This window comes from Aythya ferina (genome assembly GCF_964211825.1).
Source record: "Aythya ferina genome assembly, chromosome: 12".
In the NCBI taxonomy this organism is placed as follows: domain Eukaryota; kingdom Metazoa; phylum Chordata; class Aves; order Anseriformes; family Anatidae; genus Aythya; species Aythya ferina.
The window spans coordinates 20,112,937-20,136,956 of NC_140308.1; the positions used below are offsets into that span (position 1 = coordinate 20,112,937).

The 24,020-nt window shown below is 37.6% G+C and overlaps 1 protein-coding gene across 16 annotated transcripts in view; it reads left to right on the forward strand.

Annotated features, from left to right (window-relative positions):
* Window positions 1-24,020, forward strand: part of ZNF536 (zinc finger protein 536) — a 353,866-nt gene that overhangs the window by 5,646 nt on the left and 324,200 nt on the right. The window contains exon 1 of one of the 16 annotated variants that reach the window (XM_084533186.1): window positions 5,867-5,948. The exons of 14 other annotated variants lie outside the window; for them this stretch is intronic. The gene's annotated coding sequence lies outside the window, so the exon portion shown is untranslated. Of the gene's footprint in view, window positions 1-5,866; window positions 5,949-24,020 lie in introns of those variants that run through there. One more of the 16 variants, XM_084533178.1, reaches the window with a different exon arrangement.

Below are 24,020 nucleotides of genomic sequence, written 5' to 3' on the forward strand. Positions count from 1 at the left end.
GAGGCCAATAGCCCAACCCATTCATTATCAGGAGAGAGTAGCCTGGAAGTTGCAACATCAGGACCACTGCTTTGCTTGCAGCAATGAAGATAGGGCTGAGATCAGAAATTGTGAACTTCAGTACAGAAAGCTGACACATTCGGTTGTTTATCCACCATGGTAGTCTTAGGTGACCAGAGTTTTGCGTTAGAACAGATGTAGAAAACCCACCAGTCCATTAACATGGATTGTGCTTATTCCCCCGGAAGCACAAGTTTCAGCAAGCGTAGGAAAATCAGGAGAAGTCATTTTTCCAAATGTTTTTGCTTGAAGTTGACTTTGAATTGCACAGGTGTTTTTAGAGTGCTTTGACTAGATAAATAAATAAATAAAATGCATGGGTTTATATGAACTTTATAAAAAACAAACAAACAAACAAAAAAACGAAGAGAAACCATAAATAGATTTATTTTCCCATTTTGAATGAGGACAGTTACAGCTTTTAGTATCTTCTGATTTAGTGTGGTTTGTTGGGAATTGTAAGCAAATTTAAATTTTAATCTCTGAATTTCTCTCAGATATCTGATTAGATGTATGTAGGCTCTTCATACCGCTAAAAGCAGGATGATACTGAAAAGCCATTTTTATATCCTCTCATTCACACCTTGCATTTTTTTGCCTTATTCTTTGCCCCATCTTCTTTGAGGCATTTTGTGCATCTGCTTCGGAGGTGCAAGCAATTCGTATTCAGGGAAGGAGGACATAGATGAAAAAATAGAATAAGTATTCTTTCTTTTATAGAAATATGAATAAACTTATTTCTGGAAACTGTAGATGGAAATCCAGATTTCTCTAGTGAAGACACTCCGGGCACAGATGTTCACAGAACAGGAAAAGAGGATGAGTTACTGAAAGAAAAAATGTAAAAGTAAAGTAATTCTGATATGTTTAATTAGATGATCTTAGGGTTATTGTACAAATGTGTGGCTGTAATTTCTGTTTTTGTGTCTGAATACAGAATGTGAACTTTTTCTAACTAAGTTGCTGGTCAGGATCAGACCTTGGATAGAAACAAGTGAAAATTGTAACGATCTGATGGATGTTTGTTGCTTAACATGAAATAGATGAGTGGTGCTGGTTTGAATTTGAGTGGATCACAATAACTGCTGTGACATTTTCACTCCTATTGGCAGGTTAAGAAATGAAGCTAAGCACTGAGAGATGTGAAGTATCTTTTCAGAGACAGCAGACATCCGGATCAGAAAAGAGGCACAGAAATAGGGTAGCAGGGGGGCATTTGGACTGCCACTGCCCAACTGCACCAATGCTGTGACTAAACACAGTCCCAGAGAGAAAATTCTTCCAGTAGTCTGAATTTGGCACCTTTTCCTTATGTTTAAATTCACTCTAATTTTCAGGTGCATCTTACTAGATAACCAGATGCATCAAAAAAAAAAAAAAAAAAAAAAAAAAAAAAAAAAGAATTACAGAGGAGTAATAATAATTAGCCTCATTGTTTGTGTTTTTTAAAAATTGTAAGATGGGGCCTTGAAAGTATTTTGAAGTCACTGTTTTTAGAGGTCTTAATCTAAATACTGTATGATGTGAGATTGTTTTTTAAAGAGAAGGGTTCATTAGGTCAAGTTGAACTATATTAAAGACAAACAATTTTGTTATAATCTGACTGTCTTTTAAACACAGATGAAGAAAACAGTACTAAAATAGCCACGGCAGCCTCAGTATCTGATCTTTTCTACATCACGCATTGCAGTATTTGAGACTCATATAACTAAAAGCAGAATTAGGTAATTCATAACAAATATTTGCCATGCTATGAAAAAAAGCAGTGCTGCCTTTTGTGGTAGGATGTTAACGGAGAATTCTGCAGGTTACAATGCCTGAAAATAACGATGGTGGCTTAGACAGCACTCTCACCGCGTGGGGTGAACAACAGAACTAGCTGCCTCAAAACCAGCTGCTCATTCTTGTATGTTAGTGTTAAATTGCCCAGCTGTAGGCATCTTGGGCTTCCAAAGGGAGCTGGCACTTGCTGGGAGGGTTGAGGTCGGTGGAGTTTTCTGCCCGCTCCACAGCTCTGAAAATCAGGCAGCGGTTCTCCCAGGTGGGCTACCCACAGTGCCAGGGAAATGCTGCTGTGGAAAATTTGGCCCTGGATCAGTTTTATCGACGGGAGAACAAAAAGGGGGGGTGGGGGTGGGGAGTGGGAGGAAGGAGAGTACAAGTTGACTTTTGCCCACTGTGGGCTATGTAGCAGTGGGGGAAACCTTGGTTGCCTGTAGTGGGGGCTGCCCGTGGCTTGTGCTCTGCCTCGGGGCAGAGAGTGGGGCCTGGGCAGGCAGGGGTGTCCCGGGGAACTTCCTTGCCTTCAGCCTCAAATGGGTCAGGGAATCACAGTACGAAGTTACAATTAGCTGTTCTCAGCCTAAATGTGAACTTCATTGTAATTTCTTCTATAACATTTCTTTTTAAACTGTGATAAGCACTGTTACAAACTTTTTCTCCTGTTTTATGCCTTTGGGATGTTATTGCACAGTCGTTGTGGTTCTTTGTGAGGAAGGTGGGAGCCCTGCTTGAGCTCCTTGATACTACCAAGGGGTCATCACAAGTCCCACAGTCCTACTCAGTGACAACAGGGCTGTGCTCATTGCTTCCTTGCTCGTCCTGGCCCCTACTGATCTGTGACTTAACACATGTGATAGTACAGGTTGCAGGGCTGGCCCTATGTTTATTTTGTGAAATGGCACCATGATTTGTATTACTATTGTTTTAGGTCACTCTCAGAAGTTGGTCTCCATAGATTTGTTCAAACATTGTTACCATCAATCTTGTCATTGGTATATCAGTAGTAGATATAGATAAATACAGATATGTCCCTTTGATCTAAAATTTATAAAAGCATGGATAAATAGGAAACTTGGGCAGAATTACTTCATACAAAGGATAATAAACATATGGGATAGATTACCAGCAAGGAAAAGAGAAATGAGTTGAAGGGAAGCCTAGGTTTCTTTCTTGAGAAAGAGCTTGTGAGAGTCAGGGAGAAGAAAGCAAGGAGGTGTAAAGTCAGGTTTCTGTTAACGATGACTAACATGGTGGGTTGGATGCTCATGTCCTAACATTTCTTTTGGTAGCACTTCATGGATGGTTACATTTTATTTTCATGCATGTTTGTTAACATTGGCTCTGTAGGTCTATGAGTGTTCCTTTTTTCTTCAGGGATGAGTAGAAATGTTAAAACATAGGGCAGTGCAAAATTTTGTTTTTGATGTCAGTATTTTTCAAGGTGACAGAAAAAGTATCTTGTGTTGATGGACTGAATTAGGGACGAATCTTGTCTTCTCTGGAGTAAGTTTATAATTGACAAAGGAAGCAGAAACAGCCTTCTGCTCTAGGAACAAGGAGTTTTTGATAGACATTTGTCCTGGTTAAACCACAGTGGTGCTGGAAAAGTTCTGGAAAAAAAAAAAAAAGGCACATAGACAAGCTCTCTTTGTTGTTTCGTTGTTGTTTGCCTCAAGAATTTGCATGAACATTTTTGTAGGTTTCAGTCCATGACTTCTGAGTTTTTCGAATGTTAGGTGTTGACCCAGTGTTGGTAAACAACTCTAGTTTTGAAACTGTTGCTACAGGTATCTTTTCACTGAAGCATTGTTTCATTGGAATGTACCCCTGCATTTTTTATGTAAATTATGGGTCTCCTCTCTGAGTAAAGTGCACAATATTTGTTTGATTTTTATGTGGTTTCTAGGATTTAATTCTGTTCCTCTTATTTCAGTTGGGACAGGACCAGGTCTGTAGATAAAACCTCCTTTCCACACCAGGCGAGTCTCATGTGATCCCTAGTTTCACTGCAAATACGACGTGCAATTCCCCTGATTGTAAAATTAGTGCAAAGCCTGGTGTTCTCAGAAAGCATGTAAGATCCTGCTTCATTAGTCCAAGTACAAAAAGAAATCCAAACTTTTGAGTTTATAAAATGCAAAGGTTATGGGCTACTGAAAATTGAAATGTATAATAAAATGACTTCATTTACCTTTTAAAGGGACCTATTCTTCATTAACTTATTGAGATTTTGCTATAGGAGTGTAATTCCTCTTAAGGCTAATAAAATAATTGGTAGAAGATATCCCAGCGTCTTTATTAGTACCATAATACCAGCTAACAAAACTCTCCTGCTCTAAATACTCCCCTCCTTGGAATTTACCATAAAATTTATTGCAAAATAGCTCAAATATTTTAAAATATCCTTGAATGTTTTAAAGAACAGGAGTTCAAACATCTTTCTTTTACCTGAGCACAGAAAGCTATACGTATGTGATAAATGAACATGCTATTAATTAAATTGGCAGTAGGAAATCCACAACCACTTCTGGATTAGAATTTCAATCTATTGAATGTTTTGGTAGAGTCTTTGGCATGCTAGGTGCTTTCCAAATATAGAAGTATAGTTTCTGGCCAGAATGAGCTGGGGTTTTCTTCTCACAGTTGAAAAATGCTAGTTCATTAGTTTGCAGCAACATGCTGAATCTTCGAAGGATTTCTCAGGTCCACAATTGAATTTCAGCTCAAAATGAAAGAGTTGCATCTCTGCACTTCATTATGGACTGGTGATTATGAAATGCACCTGGGTCACAAGAGAGCTGGATACAGATCGTTCCTCTCATATCTGATTTGAATCAGCTTCTTCAAATCAAGTTTCTCACATCCCAGGTGAGCGCTCTAATAACCACACTTTGGCTTTTCCAAGGTGGGTCTTTTTGAGATCCTGCTTAAGGCTATTCCAATTTAAATAATAATTTAATTATTCAGTAGGTTAGAAGAGGGCTGATTCTTGGCTTGGGCACTCAAGTGTGATGTGAGAGACTGGGTCCAGCTTTGTTCTGTTGCAGAATCTTGTACCCGACAGCACTGAGAATGATACAGTGAGAGCATCTGTGTTCATAATGCTGTTTGGCTGTCTCTTCCTTCAGAGAAGTTGTAAAAGCCATAATGAGGAACAAAAGGAAATTCTGAAGTCTTTAAGTGATGTGGGGAAATTGTTCCCTACTCAGCTCTCTACCTTTCTTGTAAAGTTTGTGATCCATTGTTTATAAAAATCAGTTGTTGAGGGGACATGTCTTGGTAACGCAGAATGCTTTCATCTCAAAATGAAGTTTTGTTACCATTGTTTCATTCAATGGATTGTGTGTGTGAACAAAACTGATTAACTGATTTTCCCCTGAGCACTGAGCATCCAGCTGTAGGAGGCACAACAGGTGTAGGGTTAGTCCCTTCTCCTGTAAAGCCTTGAACCTCTGTATGATGCAGGGTTTGGGGATGGCTCTTTGTCCTACTGTGAGGTGGAAATGCCATGTTAAGGCCACAGGCCTTAGGGATACAAGGCATACTGCTAGTGCTCCATCCCTCACAGAGAAACTCGTGTGAGATGTAAAAGACCTGTGGAAATGGGAGGTTTCTCTGTCAGATTTTCTTAAAAAGGGTAGTAAAAACATCCTCATCCATAGAAGGGGGATCTGCAAAGGGAGGAAACCCTTCTTTGCCTGGAGTCAGAAATACTTATTTTGATAGCTTCTGTCTCCTCTGTCTTTCATTCTTAACTTCTCTGGCAGCGCAACTCTGGCAGATCCCATGCTGTATTGGTTGGTTCCCCTTCTGGCTGCTCTGCAACAGTGGTGGATGGGAGCCAAGGGAATAAATATAGCTCCAAGTTCCAGTAGTAACCCCCTGCCAGACTTCTACACAGAAACCTGGGAGGTCACTGAGGGAATGAGTGATAAAGAGTTTGGGCAGGCCCAGATCTGACTTCCCCAGCAGAGAGTATTTCTGCAGTCCTAGGGAAAGGGGAAAAGGTGCTGCAGGGCCCCACCACTGCCTTTGTTTCTGTGCAGAACTGAAAGGATCTGTAGATGAATTTCAAAAGCAGTTACCATTGGCTGTGTGGTTTCCATGTGAGTTTATTAAATGTGAACATTTTTATATATAAAAATAACTTCACCATTTTGTTATTTCCTTTTACGTATTTCACTCCGGTTGGAAAAATGAAATCAATCTAGTCAGCTTTTCATCAGTTTCTCTCTGGCTGTCATGCAGTTGCACAATGCTGCAGTGCTTGGCTAGCAAAAATGTTTACAATGAAAAATTGTTTTCAATGGGATTAAAAAAAGTATCATGGAAACGTTTTTATTGATCTTCAATTTTTGTGCTTTTTTTTTTTTTCTTTTTTCTACAAAACCTAAACTACATCAATGGTGTTCCTCTAATTTGATGCTATATTTTCTATATATACTTGCATTGTATAGACAGTATATAATCCTCTGTCATGTAGCACAAAAAATGCTAGCTTGAGTATTTCTTATGAATTGGTTCAAAGTCTGTGGAAGTCCATGAGCACCTTACAGTTGACTTTTTGAAGTCAAACCCTTAATCAACTGTCTGTAAATATCTGTTGTAGTTGGGTTAAGCTATCTCCATTGTTTAGAACTGGTCTGAGTTGCTGTCATCTAGTAATGCTGTGACATCTCTTCCTACAGCTGAGACAGATTTGGGAATATATCTTCAACCCTTACAGACCTTTGCTGCCACTGGCACCCAGTGAAATTTTACATGTGATAAAATGCATAAAATCAGATCCTTGGTAGATTAACTATAATAAGGTACTTTGGAGTAAAATATTGGCTGGAGGTTACCTTTTGCATGAAAGCTCTTAATTTCTTTCTTTCCTATTTTTTATCATTATTATTATTAGTGATGAATGTTTAATTGGTTTGGATTTTAATTTATTTTGCTTTCTAGTATAAATGGCAAAGAGCTTTTTCTGGGGAAACTGCCCAAATCTATGGATATTGACAACTGCTTTACGAATACAGGGACTCGGGCAGCATGAGAAAGCATCGCACCTCTCAAGGGGTGGCTGCTGTTAATAACAGAGCTGTCTGACATGAGCACCCAGAGCTTCCCTTGTCCCATTTCCCACACTGCCTGACTTCTTTCCTTCACTCAGTTTCCTTCATTTGCCAGCACAAGCCTTTGTAAAGAGGAGAAATGCATACCCTTGGGTACTCTTTGAAAAGTGGTAGCCTTCCTGTTAGAGAATCATGAATTTCACAGGCCCAAGCTTGTAAACACTTTTTCAATGCTTTTATGAAAATTGACCACTGAGTTCACTAATTGAAAACCTTAATGAATGTTTTAATGACCAGATCTATAGCCATCTGTGACTTAGTATCCTGTTTTCAGGTGTGAGTTGGATCACTCAAATTTAGCTTGCTTCTAATTGAAGTCATCACCAGACAAGCAAAAAGATACTGTTTTATAAATACGATTTTCAAGCCTCTTTCCAATACCAACTGTTGATTAGCTACTTCTCACATTATGACACTAAACTCACTGATTTCACACGCAACCTTTTACTTACCGAATACAGCTTTTGTAGTGTATTCCCATTCACCATTAAGTTAAACAACTTGCATTTGATGAGGTCTTCTGTTGTTGGAAAGAAAGGACGTATCACACAGGCTTTTTCAGTGACAATGGCAGGGGTATTGCAATTTATGATTTACATTTTTAATAAAACCAGGTAGATTTGAAAACTATTTACACATGTATAGTCTGTAATGTAACACAGTTTTCATTCAGCTGCTCTGTAGCTAGTATGAACATTTAAAGTAGATTTGATGCCTCTAAAACAGTCTGGCTGGTGCATATTCTTCAACTGCATGACATTTGTTCATGTACCTCTTTAGAAGATATTGATGTTTTTAATCAGACAGGGACTATTTTTTCTGGGTATACTTTGCTTTGACGAGATTTTCTGTTGGGAGATTGGGCTTTTGAAGAAGTGTTTCATATATTTGAGTCAAGTAAAATATTACCTATCAGAGCGAGAGACCCTCTTATGTTGCTCCTTTACAAATACAGATTTAGAAATAAGTCCTCAGTTTTTATTGTTCATTGTTATTATTACGCATCATATATCTTTTACCGATTGTGCTTTTATTCTTGATTTAATTATATTTGTTATGGAGCAAATGTTTTACTATTTAAAAAAATCATGTCATAATTCTGTGGTTTCTGATTTGTGAATGAAAATACCCCTGAACTCCCAAATAACTTTTTTTTTTTTTAAGTGTCAATCTCTCCACTTTTCTCTCTGATGTTTGTGGTGAGGCTGAAAAAAAGAAAGAAAATAAAAAAACACAAACAAATAGAAAGCGAAGCATTGGCATTCAGCATGCTGCCAGCTACGTGTAGATGTACCAGACCTATGTATCAGAGCAAGAGTTTAATGACAAAAAATTTTTTCAGGGTCCCTCTGTGGCTTGCCACAGTGCCAGGAAAATGTTGTGAGGAGGAGCAGAGCTGGCAGATAACGTGAGGAACAGTATTGGATGTGCCTTTTCAGGCTTGTTTTTTTGACAGCATTTCCTCCTTTTATAATCACCTCTTTCTTGAAATAGGAAATCAGTTAAAAATCAGACCTCTTCTGCCTTCTGCCTCTCTTAGGACTTGTGTGTATTTTTTTTTTTTGTTTGTTTGTTTGTTTTGGAGATTTGTTCAGAAAGCATTATCTGTGTAAATGGAAGTTCTGCTAGGCTTGGGAGCCATTTGTACCTTTTTCTGGGTCTTAGGTGTTTCTTGGTTCTGTACTTACAGAGTGTAGAATTTAGTCCCCTTCAGTTACTTCCATTTTGGATTTGCCCCCTGTTGAGATCATTATTTAGTACTAGGACAGTTTTTATATGTTGAGTAGGGATCATTTATTTCTATAGAAATAAGAGGACTTAACAGCAGTGCACAATCTATATGCAAAACCCTACTAAGATAATTTGTACTTAAATGTGAACAACATTAATTCTAAACAATTTTCAGCCCTTATTTAGTCTAATCATTGCTGGACATCTAAGTGAAGAAGGTTCTTCTAACTTATTAGTTTATTATCAACTATATTGCCAACACTTAAACCCTTCGATTAGGTAAACCAGTTACCTATTATTCTATTAGGGCTTGCTGCTCTCTGGTTAAGTCCATCGTGGAACTCCTGCTGCCTAGGTGCAGATGCCCCATCCTTCTATAAGAAGGTGTATGTGGAATTTGGCTACTGCACAAGGAGGATGTAAATATAGGAATTACTGAATAATACTTCAGTATTTTATAGGATGCCTGCATGTATTTCTTAAAACTGTATGGTATGAAAGTATCTATAGAAGGAATAAATGTGATTATCTTAGAGAAATCCATCTGGTAAGACCAAGAAGACTTTGAAATAGTCTCTTTTTTTTGTTGTTGTTTGTTTTTTTGTTTCTGTGACTTACAAGTTTAAGTTTTCTGAGGAAGATCAGGAAGGTTTTTTTTTTGTTTTTTTTTTTTTTGTTTTTTTTTTTTGTTTTTTTTTTTTTTTAAGCAGAAGTTTCTGTGGCTTTTAGGAGTTACTTAGTGTTTGTGTGGAAGACTGTATGCTCTCTCAGCTGTGAATGGTTGGTGGTTCTCTATTGTTTGTTTCATGAATCAAGTTTCCGATTTATAAACGTGCTGTTCACATACATGTAAATAATGTCAATTAAAGCTGTCCAGAGAAAAAGCTTACTGCTGTGGTGTTATATGACTCCACATATACTTCTTCAGCTGATCTTAAAATGAACATTTCTATAGTAGCATTTGAGTTAGTGTGGAACCAGTGGCATTGAAATGTACTTAGTTGTTTTACTAAAACTGGATGCCAAGTGTTAAAGCACATGCTTGGGTCTATGCTTAGGTCCACTATGAACTGTGGAAAATTCTCGTCACAGTTCTCTTAGTTAAGGAGTTATAATTTATAATGCTGGATCTAGGAGTTGAAGCACTTTGAAAGCCCACAAATTCTCCCTCCCCATTTGTTTTTTAATCTCTGTTGCTCTCATCAATAATCCATATGATTTCAAAAGTCATATGTGGTCTTAAAATTGTTTCTTAAATTTGCTGGAGTAGTAGTTCTAAAAAATATGGTTCAAAGGAATAATACTTTAGAATCATTGTGGTCTTGAATTACAATTAAAAGAAGATGTATTAAATATAAACAAAAGTAGCATTCATACAAATGTTAATTAAGCTCATGTCACAGAGCCTTGCTTCTTTGTGAAGAGCAGAAAGGCTCTTCTCATTTTCTTGTTCCTTCCACTGAGACTTGTTTGGTGGCCTTCTACCACCTCCTCTCCATAGCAAAACTGCTTCAGACTTCCAAAGTGGCCATTCTCATAATCTGCAACTAGTCGTGGCTCTGTAGCTAAAAAGATGGGCCTCTGAAGCAGTCACTGTGAGGGTAGCCTGTACTGGCTAAAGGAAGAAGAAGTGTGGAAATCATAAGACTTGTAGGGAGCTCTGTGATCAGGCAATGGCAATGTGTGGTGATATGTACATGGGCAGTGCATATAGCTAGAGGCCAAGACTTGGGCAGGAGCTGGAAGACTGGTGCTTACTTCATGCTGGTGAGGTGGAACATCAGGGGCACGGGGACTGCCAGCCATGGTCCGTGGTCTGACTTGGGAGCCCTGGTAAGGAAAAGGAAGGTGGAGAAATGATGGGAGAAAAGTCTTTTACTCTATCCCAGGAGAATGTTAGTTGGTATGCATTCAGATCAGAGCAATCTTACACTCTCACAGGTTGTTCTGAACTAATATTTGCTAATTTAATTTTCTTTGCAGACCTTGATATCAAAGTCGCTGAACTTTCCTTTTTTGCTGGAACTTGTGGTAAAATAAGAGATCTATACCAAATATTGAAAAATTAGCCTTAACAGAATGAAAAAAGAACATGCTAAATATCCTAAGTAATGATATAAATAAGGTGCCATGTCATTCTGCCCACCCTCTTTCATTCAAAACCAGATTATGTTCTTCATCTCTCTAATGGCACTATTAGCAAAATCATATTGGAAGCCAGAACCTTATTTGTGATGTTGTTTCTCCCTTGGGGCTGATATTGAAGCACGGGCACAGTATAAAACTTCAGAAAGAAGGCAAATATCAGCTACTTTTAGCCCAGGATTAGCAGTTAGGACTCTTGAGTGTCATCCGAACATTGATTATTTGTCAGATAATGCAATTACATTTAATGGAGGGCACTGCTTGGGAGTTACATAGTTTAACTAGCACGTTTGGTCTTTATGCATTATACCTTGTTCCGAGTCGCAATGGAAACAGGAGTGATGCTTGACACTCAGTTGCGGTAATATTTTTCCAAAGTGGTTGCATATCACAACACTGACAAACCCCACAAAACACCTGTTGTGTGGTCTTTGCTGCTGAGTCGCATTTACTTTCCTCACTGGGAGGTGGAAGCTGCAGAAGAGTGGTGCTGGAGAATGGTGTCACACATTGTGCGCCTGTCACTGAGCTGACACACTTGCTATTGACTGTGACATGCCATTTACATGAAACCATTAGGTGCTACTGCAGCTTATGGCACAGTATAGGTTATGCAGCAGATTGCAATCCATTTTTGTCTGCATGACAGACCAGCCAAGTGAAGCTAGAATCTGAGTCCCCAAATTTCAGGGTTTCCACTCTCCCATGAAAAGAAAGGAGGAAAAGAACCTAAAATGGTTTAAAATGTCAGAGAAGAATCCTGTCCCTGTCCTTAGGTGAACCTGGATAGTAATAGGGAGGGTTAAACTGAAGGTGTGTGGAGTCCCTCCGGTTGTGTCACCTGCAGACTGAACAGTTCCTGAACGTTCACCATAGGAGCCGGAGGTACCATATTTTAAATGCTCTGATATCACAGTGATAACTATAATGTAAATGCTCCTTCAGACAGAAATGCAAATTTAATTAAGTGTCTGAACTTGGTTTATTCATGATAAAACAGTTTGGCTCAGGCTTATTTTAGATTTTGAGTATCAAAGGGATAGCCTTGGCTTTAGTGACTCTTTAGTCTTCTAATGCATTTGCACATTTCATCCTGGAAGGGTCTTCTGACATTGTGACTTAGTTTCTGCTACCAAGTGCTAAAGTTATTCAAGAATGGCTACCTTAAATATGGAATTTAAACCATATTCTTGAACTTTTCATTTATTTATTTAAAAAAAAAAAAAAAAAGGCAAACCAACAAAATGAAAGAAAAAACACAACAGCAATCCTTAGGAGTTTGTTAAGGCTGAGCTACCAAAACTAACCAAAGAGACTTGCAGCGGAAATATTCAATGAATTCCAGTTGCCAGCTGGGTTTTCAGATAGAACAATGGATATATAATAACGTACTGGTTCCTTTGACTGTTATTGATTGTACAATGAGAAGTAAGAGATTTGGGTAGAAACCTAAAGAGAGGGATGAAGGTCCAAATGCAGCTTCTTGGCAGTATGCCACTTAAATCACAGGCTTCTAACTTGTCCCATCTGTAAGACTGGAAGAAATGTTTCCCTCCAAATGGGAAACGAAACAGCACAGTTAAATAAAATGTACAAAATATATTTAGTCATTTATGTATTTAAGTTGTCAGCTGGAGAATTTTGGTAACTGCATGTACAGTTTTGAAATCCTGAGCAGGATGTCCAGCAGTGGCAAAATGTGTGGATGAATGCTGTTCTAGTGCATCCAGATAATTCATGTGTTCACAGGACTTAATAGTCAGCAGGGGAGCACTCTCAGACATGGTTAATGAAAGTGGCTGCACCTCGTTCAGATCCTGCTGGAAGCTTTACTCTGCCAAAGGTGCGTGCCTATGGGCACTTCATAAGCCTCACCCCTTTCTCCTGGCCTTGGACTTAGTTATAGTGAAGAGCTGAAAAACTTGACATCGTTGTGGTTTTGGCAAAAGTTGGCTGTGTATGAGTATCTCTGTGAAGGCTGCTTCTGTGTGCAAGCTTATTTGATTATTTGAAAATCTTTGAATCTGATAGCTGAATCATTACCTCATGCTTTGTAAGCTATAGCTGAAGTTCTGTATATGTTTTGGAGATAATAATATGGCTTTATGTTTTTATTTTTAATGTTTGCTTACATTCATCTGGGAGCTACCATAATGACAGAGAAATTGTGTTGATTCCATGAAATAAAGTTGTCCTTTTGTGAAAAGATTCTAAAATCACGTATTTCTTCAGTGCAACCTGGTGGAGCACCACGCACGTTGTACAAATGAAAATGTGCTCTCCTCAGCTGTCAGTGCAGTATGCTGAAAAATGAGCATATGAAGGCAATTTAAGTGTTGAACCTTCTTTAATTCAACACATCATTCAGTTTCAAAATAGTTAAGTAAATTGTATTAAATAATTGTAAACATTCCAAGTAGTCATCCAAAAGAAATTGTGTTTTGCATAATCGTAACTTAGGAACAAAATATTAAAATATAAATCAAGGAAGAATAAGAAAAAAATTGGTAAACAATGACAATACACTTTAAAATGCTCAAATACATATCCGTAGTAGATATTTGACAATTTTTTTTTGTGGTTATTTCAGATGCTGTATAAAATTTCAGGCCAGTGAATGTTAAAAATACTTCATATACCTTATACTACATCCCTTTGAATGTTTATTTTCTGAAACTTGAAAGCTGTGTGCAGTATGACTTCAGCAGTGCAAAAGGCTTCATTCTGTAAAGTGCCTAGAAATTTGTTATGTGATCAGTTATATAAATAGGCTTATTGTTTAGAAAGTGTCTAAAACGAAGTCTGTCCTTTAGCCATTTCTTTCTTTTATTAAAATTTTAAAGACGCATATTTCAAAACCAAACAAACCAATTCCAAAGGGGTCTACTTTTCTTGTTTCTCCCAAAATGTACAGTATGTTCTAACAATTTAGACTCCAGTTAGGCTAGTGGGGAGTCTTTCATTAGAAAGCACACTCTAGCAAAGCATGTATTTTTTGTTAAGAAGCAGTGAATGATATAATAATTGTAAAGGACATCTACAGTGTAACGACAGTTATGTGTTTTTCAAAGGAAAATGCAAACAATAGGTAAAAGAAAGTAAAATCAATAAAAGGACATTGTATGAATATATCTGGTCCATTAGTTACAGGGAAATCTATTTTGTTCAATTGGAAATCACATTCAGCTTATGAGGTGGATAAATAAAAATGTTATGTTACGTAGTCCTTTCTTCTTTTGAGCTTAATGGCAATTTTGGATGAAATGGGACATTGGGATTAAAGCCCAAATTAATCATTGTGCAGTACTGTTTTCATCATGCTTACTTCCAGGTAGCTTATTTCCACCAAGGAAATCATTGAGGGCTGTTTTCATTAGATATGGTTCCTGTCTTTTTTTGTTTGTTTGTTTGTTTTTGTTTTTGTTTTTTGTTTTGTTTGTTTTTGTTTTTGGAGGGGGGTGGGGTGGAGAAGCAACCCTCATAAATCAAATATTCCTCCATTTGAAATGGGAGTACATTTCCACCTGTTGAGTTTTTACCTGAAAAAGTGTCAGAAATTTGCTTTTTTAACTTCAGTTCTCATTCCTTCCTCCTGTTAGAAATATTGTGTAGTTTGGAGAAAAAGGCATTGTGAGCAATTGCATGTCTGTAGTTCCCTCACAACCCCAAATTTGTGAGGGACAACTGATTTCTGCACTAGAATTTCTGATCCCTGTGTGCCAATTGTTGGTTGATTAAGGTCAATGATCACACTTATTCAGTACTTTTATCGACTTGCATCATGTGATAGAAGTGATTGATTTAAGCACATGATTGCTAATTTTCTATTGTAGCAGTTTCTTGTACGGAGCCAGATTTTACATTACCAGGAGTTATTTATACTGCATTTAAAAGCAATTCATTTTTTTTTTCCCCTTACAGGTAATGCTGCCATTGCATACATTCAGAATTGCATATTTCACTTGTGGGAGAATGTTTTTGCCAATGTCAGATGTATCCTTTGTTTCCAGAGATCTTTGGATAGGCTGAGATTTCAAATACTAGATAATAACATGCAGTGTGTATTATTGATGTTGTCTTAATTGTCTTATTGACAACTCACTTGCACTTGAAGAGGCATGCTAATATCAGACGTTTTATGAGATTGCATATATTTTCATGACTGGAAGCCTTAGCTACAAAATGATTTAAAAAGAGTACAACTGTTACTCATTAAAACACATAGAATTTTATAAATGTGTTTTTTGGTCTACATTCTGCATCATCACTGTTTGGTTTTGTTAATCCAGTCTCCCTACCCTTAATTTTCCTTCACTAGTCCCTAATTAAGTTATGCATTTACACTGGCTCCAAAGCAAAGTGCCATGAATCACCCCCATTACCTGAAGGGGAGAGGAGGGAGAAAAAAAAAAAAGCAAAAAAAAAAGCTTATTGGTATAGAAGAGCCTGGAAGATATCAATATATGCTCATATAAAGGGGAAACACAAACTATTTCCCTCTGCAGTGGGAGGAGGGGGTGTAGAAGAGAGCATGTATTGCATACAGCTTCAAATGGTAAACTAGTTATGAACATACTAATTGTGATACTCATTTCTTATTTCTGGTGAAGTAGGTTCATTAAGATGTTGGAATAGTTTAGTTACTGTTGTTCCCTTCTAAAGACCTGTGAATTAACTTGTGACATTGATAAAATTTAAAATCAATAAAAATAAAACTACAGTTTGTATCAGCATGAGCTGACAGATGTAGACATGTATTAGGGAAAAATCTCTTGCTGAGAATGACTGTAGCCTGAAGTATTCTATGTATGAATGATCCAAACATATTTTAGATTTCTCCTTCAGAAAACCTCCAGTTTGGACACACGGGCCTCTTTGTGTGTCTGTCAGGATGAAAGGACCAGTTGATGACATAACTTCTATGAACACTGTCTTCTGGGTGTTCTTTTCTGCATCTCTCACAAGGACTCCTTCAGGGACTGTTTCTTTCTAGTCCTGTTTGAAACATGAACTCCTGGGTTTCAGTATCACAGTGAACTGTGTTCAGGCAAAACCTATTGTGTAGACTCTGCACATAGTTTCCAACCCTTTTATTCCTGCTAGTGTTATAGGCTTTGCTGGTGGATATACAAAGGAAGGAGATGTTCTTCAGGTTGACTTTCTTCTCCTCCTGGTGTAATGACCTCTTTGATATCTTACAGCAACATGGGTTTCTCACCCAGGAGATGAATAGTACAGTTCTGTTCATTTATACCTTGCAGTTTTCCTTCAGATTTCTTTTTGAGATAATGAAGTGAGTGTAAAGAACCATAAATTCATTCTGCAAAATACTTTTTAGAAATTGGCAATTATTTGTATCTGTCTTCCAGCTCACTTCAACATGTTTTGAATTGCTTTTGCAGTTAAGCTTTATTGGCCACTTCTTAAGGCCAAAGAACGCATACTTCTCTCTTATCAATGGGCTTCTGTGGTTAGGTGTTTTGTTAAGGATCTTAGTGACCTTCCCAAATTTTGCTACATTTAAACAGTCTCCATTTCACCTTAGTAAATCAGTAAGAGATCTGACTCTTCATATTTCTGTAAGGGAAGAAAAGAGGAAATTTTTTTTATCATATGTTAAAAAAAAAAAGAAAAGAAAAGAAAAGTCAATTAAATTTTATATGCCAGTGTATCCTTTTAGATCAAAATAGGGGAGCAAATTCTGTCTGGTAGAATGTACCACTGCTCCCAAAACACTGGTGCCATCTGGCTCTAGAACATCTGAATTCAAAGCTTTTGGTATTGATCTTAATATCTTGATGTCATGTCTTTATTCTTCTTCCTTTTTGTTGTTGCTGTGATGAACATGTTGTGGCTAGGGTGTCCTATAAACCCTAGATGCAGTTATGGGTCCAGAACACCCACAGGACGTTCAACACTACTGTGTACTGGAATAGCTCAGAAGTGACCTCTGCATGCTGTTATCCCACATTGTGAGTGTGCAGATTGGCCACATCTGAAGATCTTTGTGCTTGATTTCTAAAATAGATCAAGTAGTGTATGCCTGGAGCAAAAGGTGTCCATCTGTGAAATATGAGCTTGAATGACCACAATATCTGGAAAAAAATGGATGACACCTGAAAATCAAACTTGTTGATAAAACACTGGACAGGGTTTTGTTCCTGCTTCTTTTACTGACTTTCTGCATGACCTTGGGAAATTCATTAGAAGGTGACTTTTACAGGTACTGAACACCTCTTGCTACTAATGAGTCCTGTGGTTGCAGTGGGGGGCAATTATCACCCCTGAAGCTGAGGCAGTGCTTCTGTCTTTGTCTACTGAGTAGGGCAAAAGGATTTTTACTGCCTTTGAGAAACATTATATTGTCTATTGTTAAGAAGTATATAAATATGTCTTTGGTTTAATAATTTGCTTAGAAAAATGAAGGAGATGTGATCTGGCTGAAGTAGTGTAGATGGAGGAGTGTTTTTGCCATATGCTTGCAACTTTGGGTGGAGTGGTGTTTGTTCACCCTGCTTTCCCCAGATGTTCAACCTTATATGTTTCTGTATTGATAGTCATATGCCATATTCTTGTCCCCTCACTCTGGTCAAGCCTAAGCACAGATTCTGCACCCCATGTTCCCCCTGCAGCTGTAGTCATGTCTTTGAACAGAGGGGCTCTGCTGCTGATCACTCCCTAACCAAAGCAGTTTCTTTACTTGACCCCTTGTTTTGGTTTCAGCCACATAGCTCACAGAACCTGTTGCCGCAGTTTCTTCTTTGATACTGTCCCCCAGAGTTTTGCAAAACTGATCTTGCACTTGGCAATTTTGCTCTCGAAAATACTAGATTTAATATCCTGATTGTAAAGAAGCTGGCAGCAAATGGGCCTAGGATTTTAGAGCAAGCTTCACTCTTTATATGTGCACTTTAGCAATAAATAATGACTTTGCATTTTGATGCATTTCTATAGAGATATACTTGAGGTTACCTACATGATGCAGGACTTCCCTGGTGAAATGCTTCAGCTGTTAAGCAGGAGGTTGGCTTTGAACTACTGTAATGGCTCTTTCTTATATGGTCTTAAACTCTGCTAACAAGTGCAAAGCTTCATTGTATCTCCAAACACCAGAATCAGGCTGAGTGGTCCTTAACTGTTTCCTTGTCTTTCAGGAGAACTAGGGTTCCACGTTAGCCAGCATTTGATTCATAAGCAGTTGCTACAGGTAAATAGAAATCTGCATTGTTGTCTGCAGGAGACTGAAAGCTCTCAGACAGAGTTACTGAGAAAATGAAGTTTTGGAGGGAAGCATGCTAAGCAATCGAATAGAAACCATTAAGCATGTTTTTTTTTTTTTTTTTTTTTTTTTTTTTTTTTCCTCCAGTGGTGAATTTTGGTGGTTTGCTCTTAGAGTTGCTGTGTGGCATAAGAGTCAATACTGTTCTTTAAAGTCTGTGGCCTATTGGCAGAAAAGCTCACTTGCAGTATTCCCGATGCTAGGAAATAGTGAGAGGGGAATAGTCAATAATACCTGTCAGGACCAATGGAGCACAACATGATCTAGTTATGTCACCTTCTATTTGTGAGTTGTTACCTTGGTTGACCTGGATAAGAGAATCATTACCCTCCAACACTGAAACCTTTAGTGTCTATACCTTTTGTAAAACACTTAATGCTTCAGTTAGAGCTCTTAACAGGTGTATCCTGGTAGCCTCCGTTAAACTTGTGTACATCTAGGAGATCTTAGGGAGACACCTGGTGTGTGCCTGTAAAACTATTTTCTGGTTTGTGTTGCAGAAGTAGCTGAATGAAATGTAGGTATAGGCCTGTTGGTTCAGGTAAATCTGAATTAAATGCTCATGTTGATGTGGGTAAAATCTGTGTTATTTGTAAGACCAGTCCACAAGAACCATTCACATTCCCTCCTGAAAGTGTACTACTTTGTCTAGTTCCATTCATCGTGTTTCCTATAATGCATCATTTTGCTCTGGCTGATGGTAGTTGAAATTTCTTAGACATTACCAGTTCTCTTAATAATTTTTAATAAGAATAGATATGATTTTCAAAGTTGCTTTGGAAGCAATAGGTGCTTTAAGTGTTTTTTATATTGCTTATCCCCACATACTCTTTCTGGCTATAATTTTCTTCACTAAGACAGGACATCTGGGCTTGTATTTTCTTAAAATAATAAGGTGGAAGAGACTTTCCTTACTCAAACTGATCTAAAGTGCAAGTCTCCTATAGCATTCACATAATCATCCACAGTTCTCTGACTCTGTCACTAGTGGGGTCAGACCATTATGTGACAGGTTGTGTAAAGCATGTTTGGTAGAGTGCTGACATAATTTTTTTTTTTTTTTTTCTGATGGTATCTTTTATTATTATCTGACAGAGAAAGAGAAGTCTGGCAACCAAATTCTTAAATCAGGTGGTCTGACACAGTAGGAAGCAAGGATTTTGGTCCAGGAGCTGTGCTTGTATCACTTGATGGTTGAGGGGACTGGCTGCCTGACTGTCTGATTTAAAGATAGCTTATTGCTGCAGTTCTGCTGCCTTCTGGGTATTTGGCAGTGCTCCAGGGAGCTGACTTCATCCCCACATGGGGATCAAGGTTGAAAGCTGAAGAAAATGGGAAATTTTAGAATTTGTGTATGGAGGTGGGGCAGTGGCAATGGGTAGGAAGATGATGAGTTTCTCTGGGTGATTGGGGAACTAGAATGCTTGATGCTGTGGGGTAGAAGTATGTGGTTGTCACACAAGGTGTTAGGTTCAGCCTCTTTTTTGAGCAATTGAAGTTACCCACTTCGAACATTCCTGCTGTAATTAAAGGTGTCAGACTGTGACCTTTAGCATTCTGGAAAAAAAGAAAAATTGTTACCTTAAGGAATTTCCCATACTTTGAACCAGAACAGAATTCATGGGTATGTTCTAGAATTATCTTGGTCCTTAGAGACCGAGAACCTCCTCAAAATTTACTGCTCTAGGAAGCTGCTACTCTAGCAGTTTCAGTGGTTGTTTCTAGACAAATTGGTGACCTTTAGGAGAGTATTGTGTTATCAAATAGACCAATCAACTCTTTAGCAAATGTGCAAGATTCATCTTCACTTAAGCATCTATGTGTAGAATTAAATTGAACGTCTCTCTAATATATAGATTTTGCATTGCATTTGCTAAAGAAGACCTTTATTTGGTGTGTCTGATTCCTGGAAGAATAATCCTCAGAGGCATAGGACTTGATTTCCTGAGCAGGGCTATTGTTGTGCTTTATAATGAAAAGTAAGTACTTGGCCCTTCTGGGAATCAAAATGTGGATGATTCAAAATTAGCCTCCAAAATTTTGAGTGTTTGGATATGAATGGTAAAAGTATTAAAACTAAGACAACTCAGATTAGAAAGCAGATGTTAACGCACACACACACACGTGTGCACATGTATGCATACGCAAAGTTAGTGTAATGGATTAAAATTCAGTTCTGATAAAACTGGACAATATGCACTGTAGAATGTAGGCTAACATATCTTCAAAGGTTGGTTAGTGCTTAAGGTGACAGAAAATTAATGCACATGAATGACAGTTGTTCCTGAGAGAGTCATCAGATGCAACTGTGGAAAGTCTCCTTTCCTTGAATTCTACTGAAGTTAAGAAAGTTGTTATAAATGTTTGATAGACCAAGATGGACAATTACCCCAGGTGGTCTGAGGTTTGACCTGTACCACAGTGGTTGCAAGAAGCCATTTTCCACAGTGCCTTTTCGATTTAATTTATTTGCAGGATAACACTGGAATGGCTAAATCTTTGATTCCTTTGTCTCTCAACTCTTTTACACTGTTAGTGGTTCTAGGGAGATTAGGAATGCAGGACACAACATCGCTATGTACAAAGTTTGTATCAAATAAAAGGATTCAATTTTCTGCCAAGTTGGGGTTTAACCTCTCCTAGATCCTGAGTTGTGCATAATTAATGTATTTTCAATATCTTTCAGCATTTGACTTTCAGAATTCTCTCCCAGAATTAATCTTAAAGATGTTTCAGTATTCTGCCTTCAGGAAGACAACTTGCTTTTAGCTCATGCCATAATTTTTGGTTTCAGTTTTTGGATGTCATGTATCACTCTGATTAAATGTCTTTTTCTTGCAGAAGGCTATTCTCATAGAAAAAAAAATCAAGCTATTATCTAACAAATGTGTGGCAGTTAGTGCTAGTGTGGGCTAGTATATTTTTAATGGCAGCAATCTCTTCCATTTTGTTGCATGTGAACAAAACCTCTTGCCTGCTTTATATCATCAAAGAGCTTGTCCAGATTTGGTGGTTTTAGGTTGGGTAACATTATGATGGACGAGTTGACAGTTCATTAAACCAAAGATTTTTTCCGTCCACAATAGTCTGCCTTGTGTATTTACTATTATTGAAGTCTGCACAATGGCATCTGTAAATAAAACATGCCTTTCCTTTCCACTAGCTTCAACGACTGATGGTGGATGCCTACTAACAGAAATAAAGCAAGTGTCCTGCTGAGCTAACTTTTAGTTCAACAACACAGTGTGTATAAGTACACTAGTGCCATTGTGAAAGAATGGCTTTTTTTTCCATTAAAGCAATATTACTGTCCCTGATTCTCCTGCCTGTCAAATATGCTGAGACAAAACGTTTTTGTTTATCTTAGTAGCAATTCATGAACCAACTGGTAGTAAGTTGTAGGTATGACCTGTGCAGCTTTACATGCAGTAGCTAGCTTCCTAACTTGTTGAGCCACTGTGATGTTTGGGATGTACATTCTTTGAAGATTACTTCTAAAGAAAGGCATCCAAATCCTTAATTCGAGATTCTGTCTATTCCTGTGGTGTTTACATTCCAGTATGGCAGAAGATCACTGAAAAAAGAAAAGATGAAAATACACTTAAAAAAGGGCTGCTTAAACCAGGTCTCCTTCAAAGAATCACAGTCCTCCACCTCCTCCCCTCTTGTAAAGACTGGGATTAATGTTTTGTGCAAGAAAAAATATATATTAGTAGGCAATTTAGCAGTTTGTCACAGTGCTATTAGTCAGAGAGCCATCCACGATGAAGTGCTGGGCATCACGATAGAGAGAGCCTCTTCCACTGCTGGAGCTGTCTTTTTTTTATACTAACACAGCTGTGAAGTTATTTGCTTCTGTGTGTTATCTTGGTGCTATTGTTTTTACTTGCTACTTAAACTACAGCCTAATCAACTTCCAGAGCGCTTTTTTTTTTTTTTTAAATAGTTTCAACTGTATAATAAAAGGATCAAATATTTAAAATTGTTCGGATGTTACTTTATTAAATGCATTTATAGGAGAATGGGAATAGTTACTGCGTGGCTTTCTTGTAGCATTGACTCTTCCAATTGTTTAGTTTTGAATTCAATCTACTTCAAATATGCAGCATTTTTTTTTTTTTTTTGTGTGTGTGAATATGGCGTTCATTAAAGGGACTAATAACAAAGACTAAAGCTTGGCACAGTGTGGATGTTATGCAAGCTTTCCCCCACGCAGTTCTGCCAGCACCCCTCAATTCTGACCTGCAATAATACCCTTGCTATTCTAGTCCTGGGCCTTGCCTGAACAGCGGCTGCAAACTGTGTCCAATCATGTGTGTGTGATTTCTGTGATATAGACAAATGAGATCTTTAAACTCATTTTTGCTTCTGACCTTACAGTAAGTCATTGGTGTTTTTATAAACAATTTGAGCAAGTAATTTCTTAATAAACTAGGGGCAATGGCTGTAACAGTAGTAGTAAAAAGAAACTGATGGACTATTTCAAGGTAGACCAAAACCCTATGTTTGTATGGGAAGGTAATGATTTAGAAAATCCGATTCTATTATTGTTAGCTTTAAGAAATTTTGAGTGCACCTCTGGTGTAATTGGGATTCTCTGTCTTTATATGTTTGTAGCAAGTATTTATAGGATGCAGAAGGATGATTTAAAAATTTTTTTTTCAGATTAATTTATCATCATAGAGATGGCATCATACACTCAGCCATCATTGTGTGGTACTGCAGCAGGAGTGAAAAGATCAATTCCTTGAAAGGACTCGTGCCTCTGGAATTATATATATATGTGTGTGTGTGTGTATATATATAATTTTTTTAAGGGGTTTTAGTAATTTGAGGCAACTGTAGTAATTTAGTGAGTGATCAGCAACATGGTATGTAAACTCTTGTAGAGAGCATTGCTTTAAATGCAGACAACACAAATAAGCAATCCTGCAGGCAAAACAGATTCACCTACACTTATGCAAATACTAAATCCCAGTAAAACATTAATTTTAAGATTAAAAATAGTCTTTCCACTACCCAAACACCTCTATAACGCTGCTTCTGTCCTTTAAAAAACAGTTTTATGAAGGAGCAGTGGAACCAAAATTGAAAAAAGGGGGCATGTAGCCTTTCAGGCTACGATGATTAGTATTAAGATGAGTTGCACTTTAGCTAGGCTGAAACTTGTTCGTAACAGAATGTTAAATACTTACTGAAAAGAAAGATTATGTCTATCTAGTTACACCATTCCTTGATATATGCACCATGTCAGAGTGCCATTGTCTCCTGGGTAAAGACTGAGAGTTCAAATACCCACTATCTCTCCCCTGGTGCTCCAAATGCTCTGCTTTGAAGTTTTTATAATCCATCTGTCATCTTCTAGCAGGGAGGGCACATGTTCTGTACCACTCAATTATAGAATTCTCTTTTGCCAGCTACAATGAGACAGGAAAGAATGTTATGGGTGGTTGAGAGAAACTGTCAGATATACTAAATTCCTGGGATTCATATGGATGATGTTATTCCACTGTAAGAACACAGCATGTGTTATTGTTAAAATGTATTAAGGATACATCTTGTATTGTACAGTTTAAGCGTTTTGATATTTGCATAGTTTTGTTAATATTTGATTTTTATTTAAGAAATGGAAGCAGCCAAACAGTCTGAGGTTTGATCATTTCATTTGTCTCAGGCAGCAAGAAGTGACCAAATATGCATATATTTTGGAATATCAAAAATTATCATGGTTTCTGTTACAACAGTGAAATGGAAAGATTGTATTGTTTTTGTGTAAGAGCTGTGGAACAGTAGAAGTGTTTATAGACCGGTAATATTTGCCATACCAATTGTTTGTATTATGATATGAACTGAAGGCCTGAAAATTATATGTACTACCATCTGGTGAAAACAGAAGTAGCATT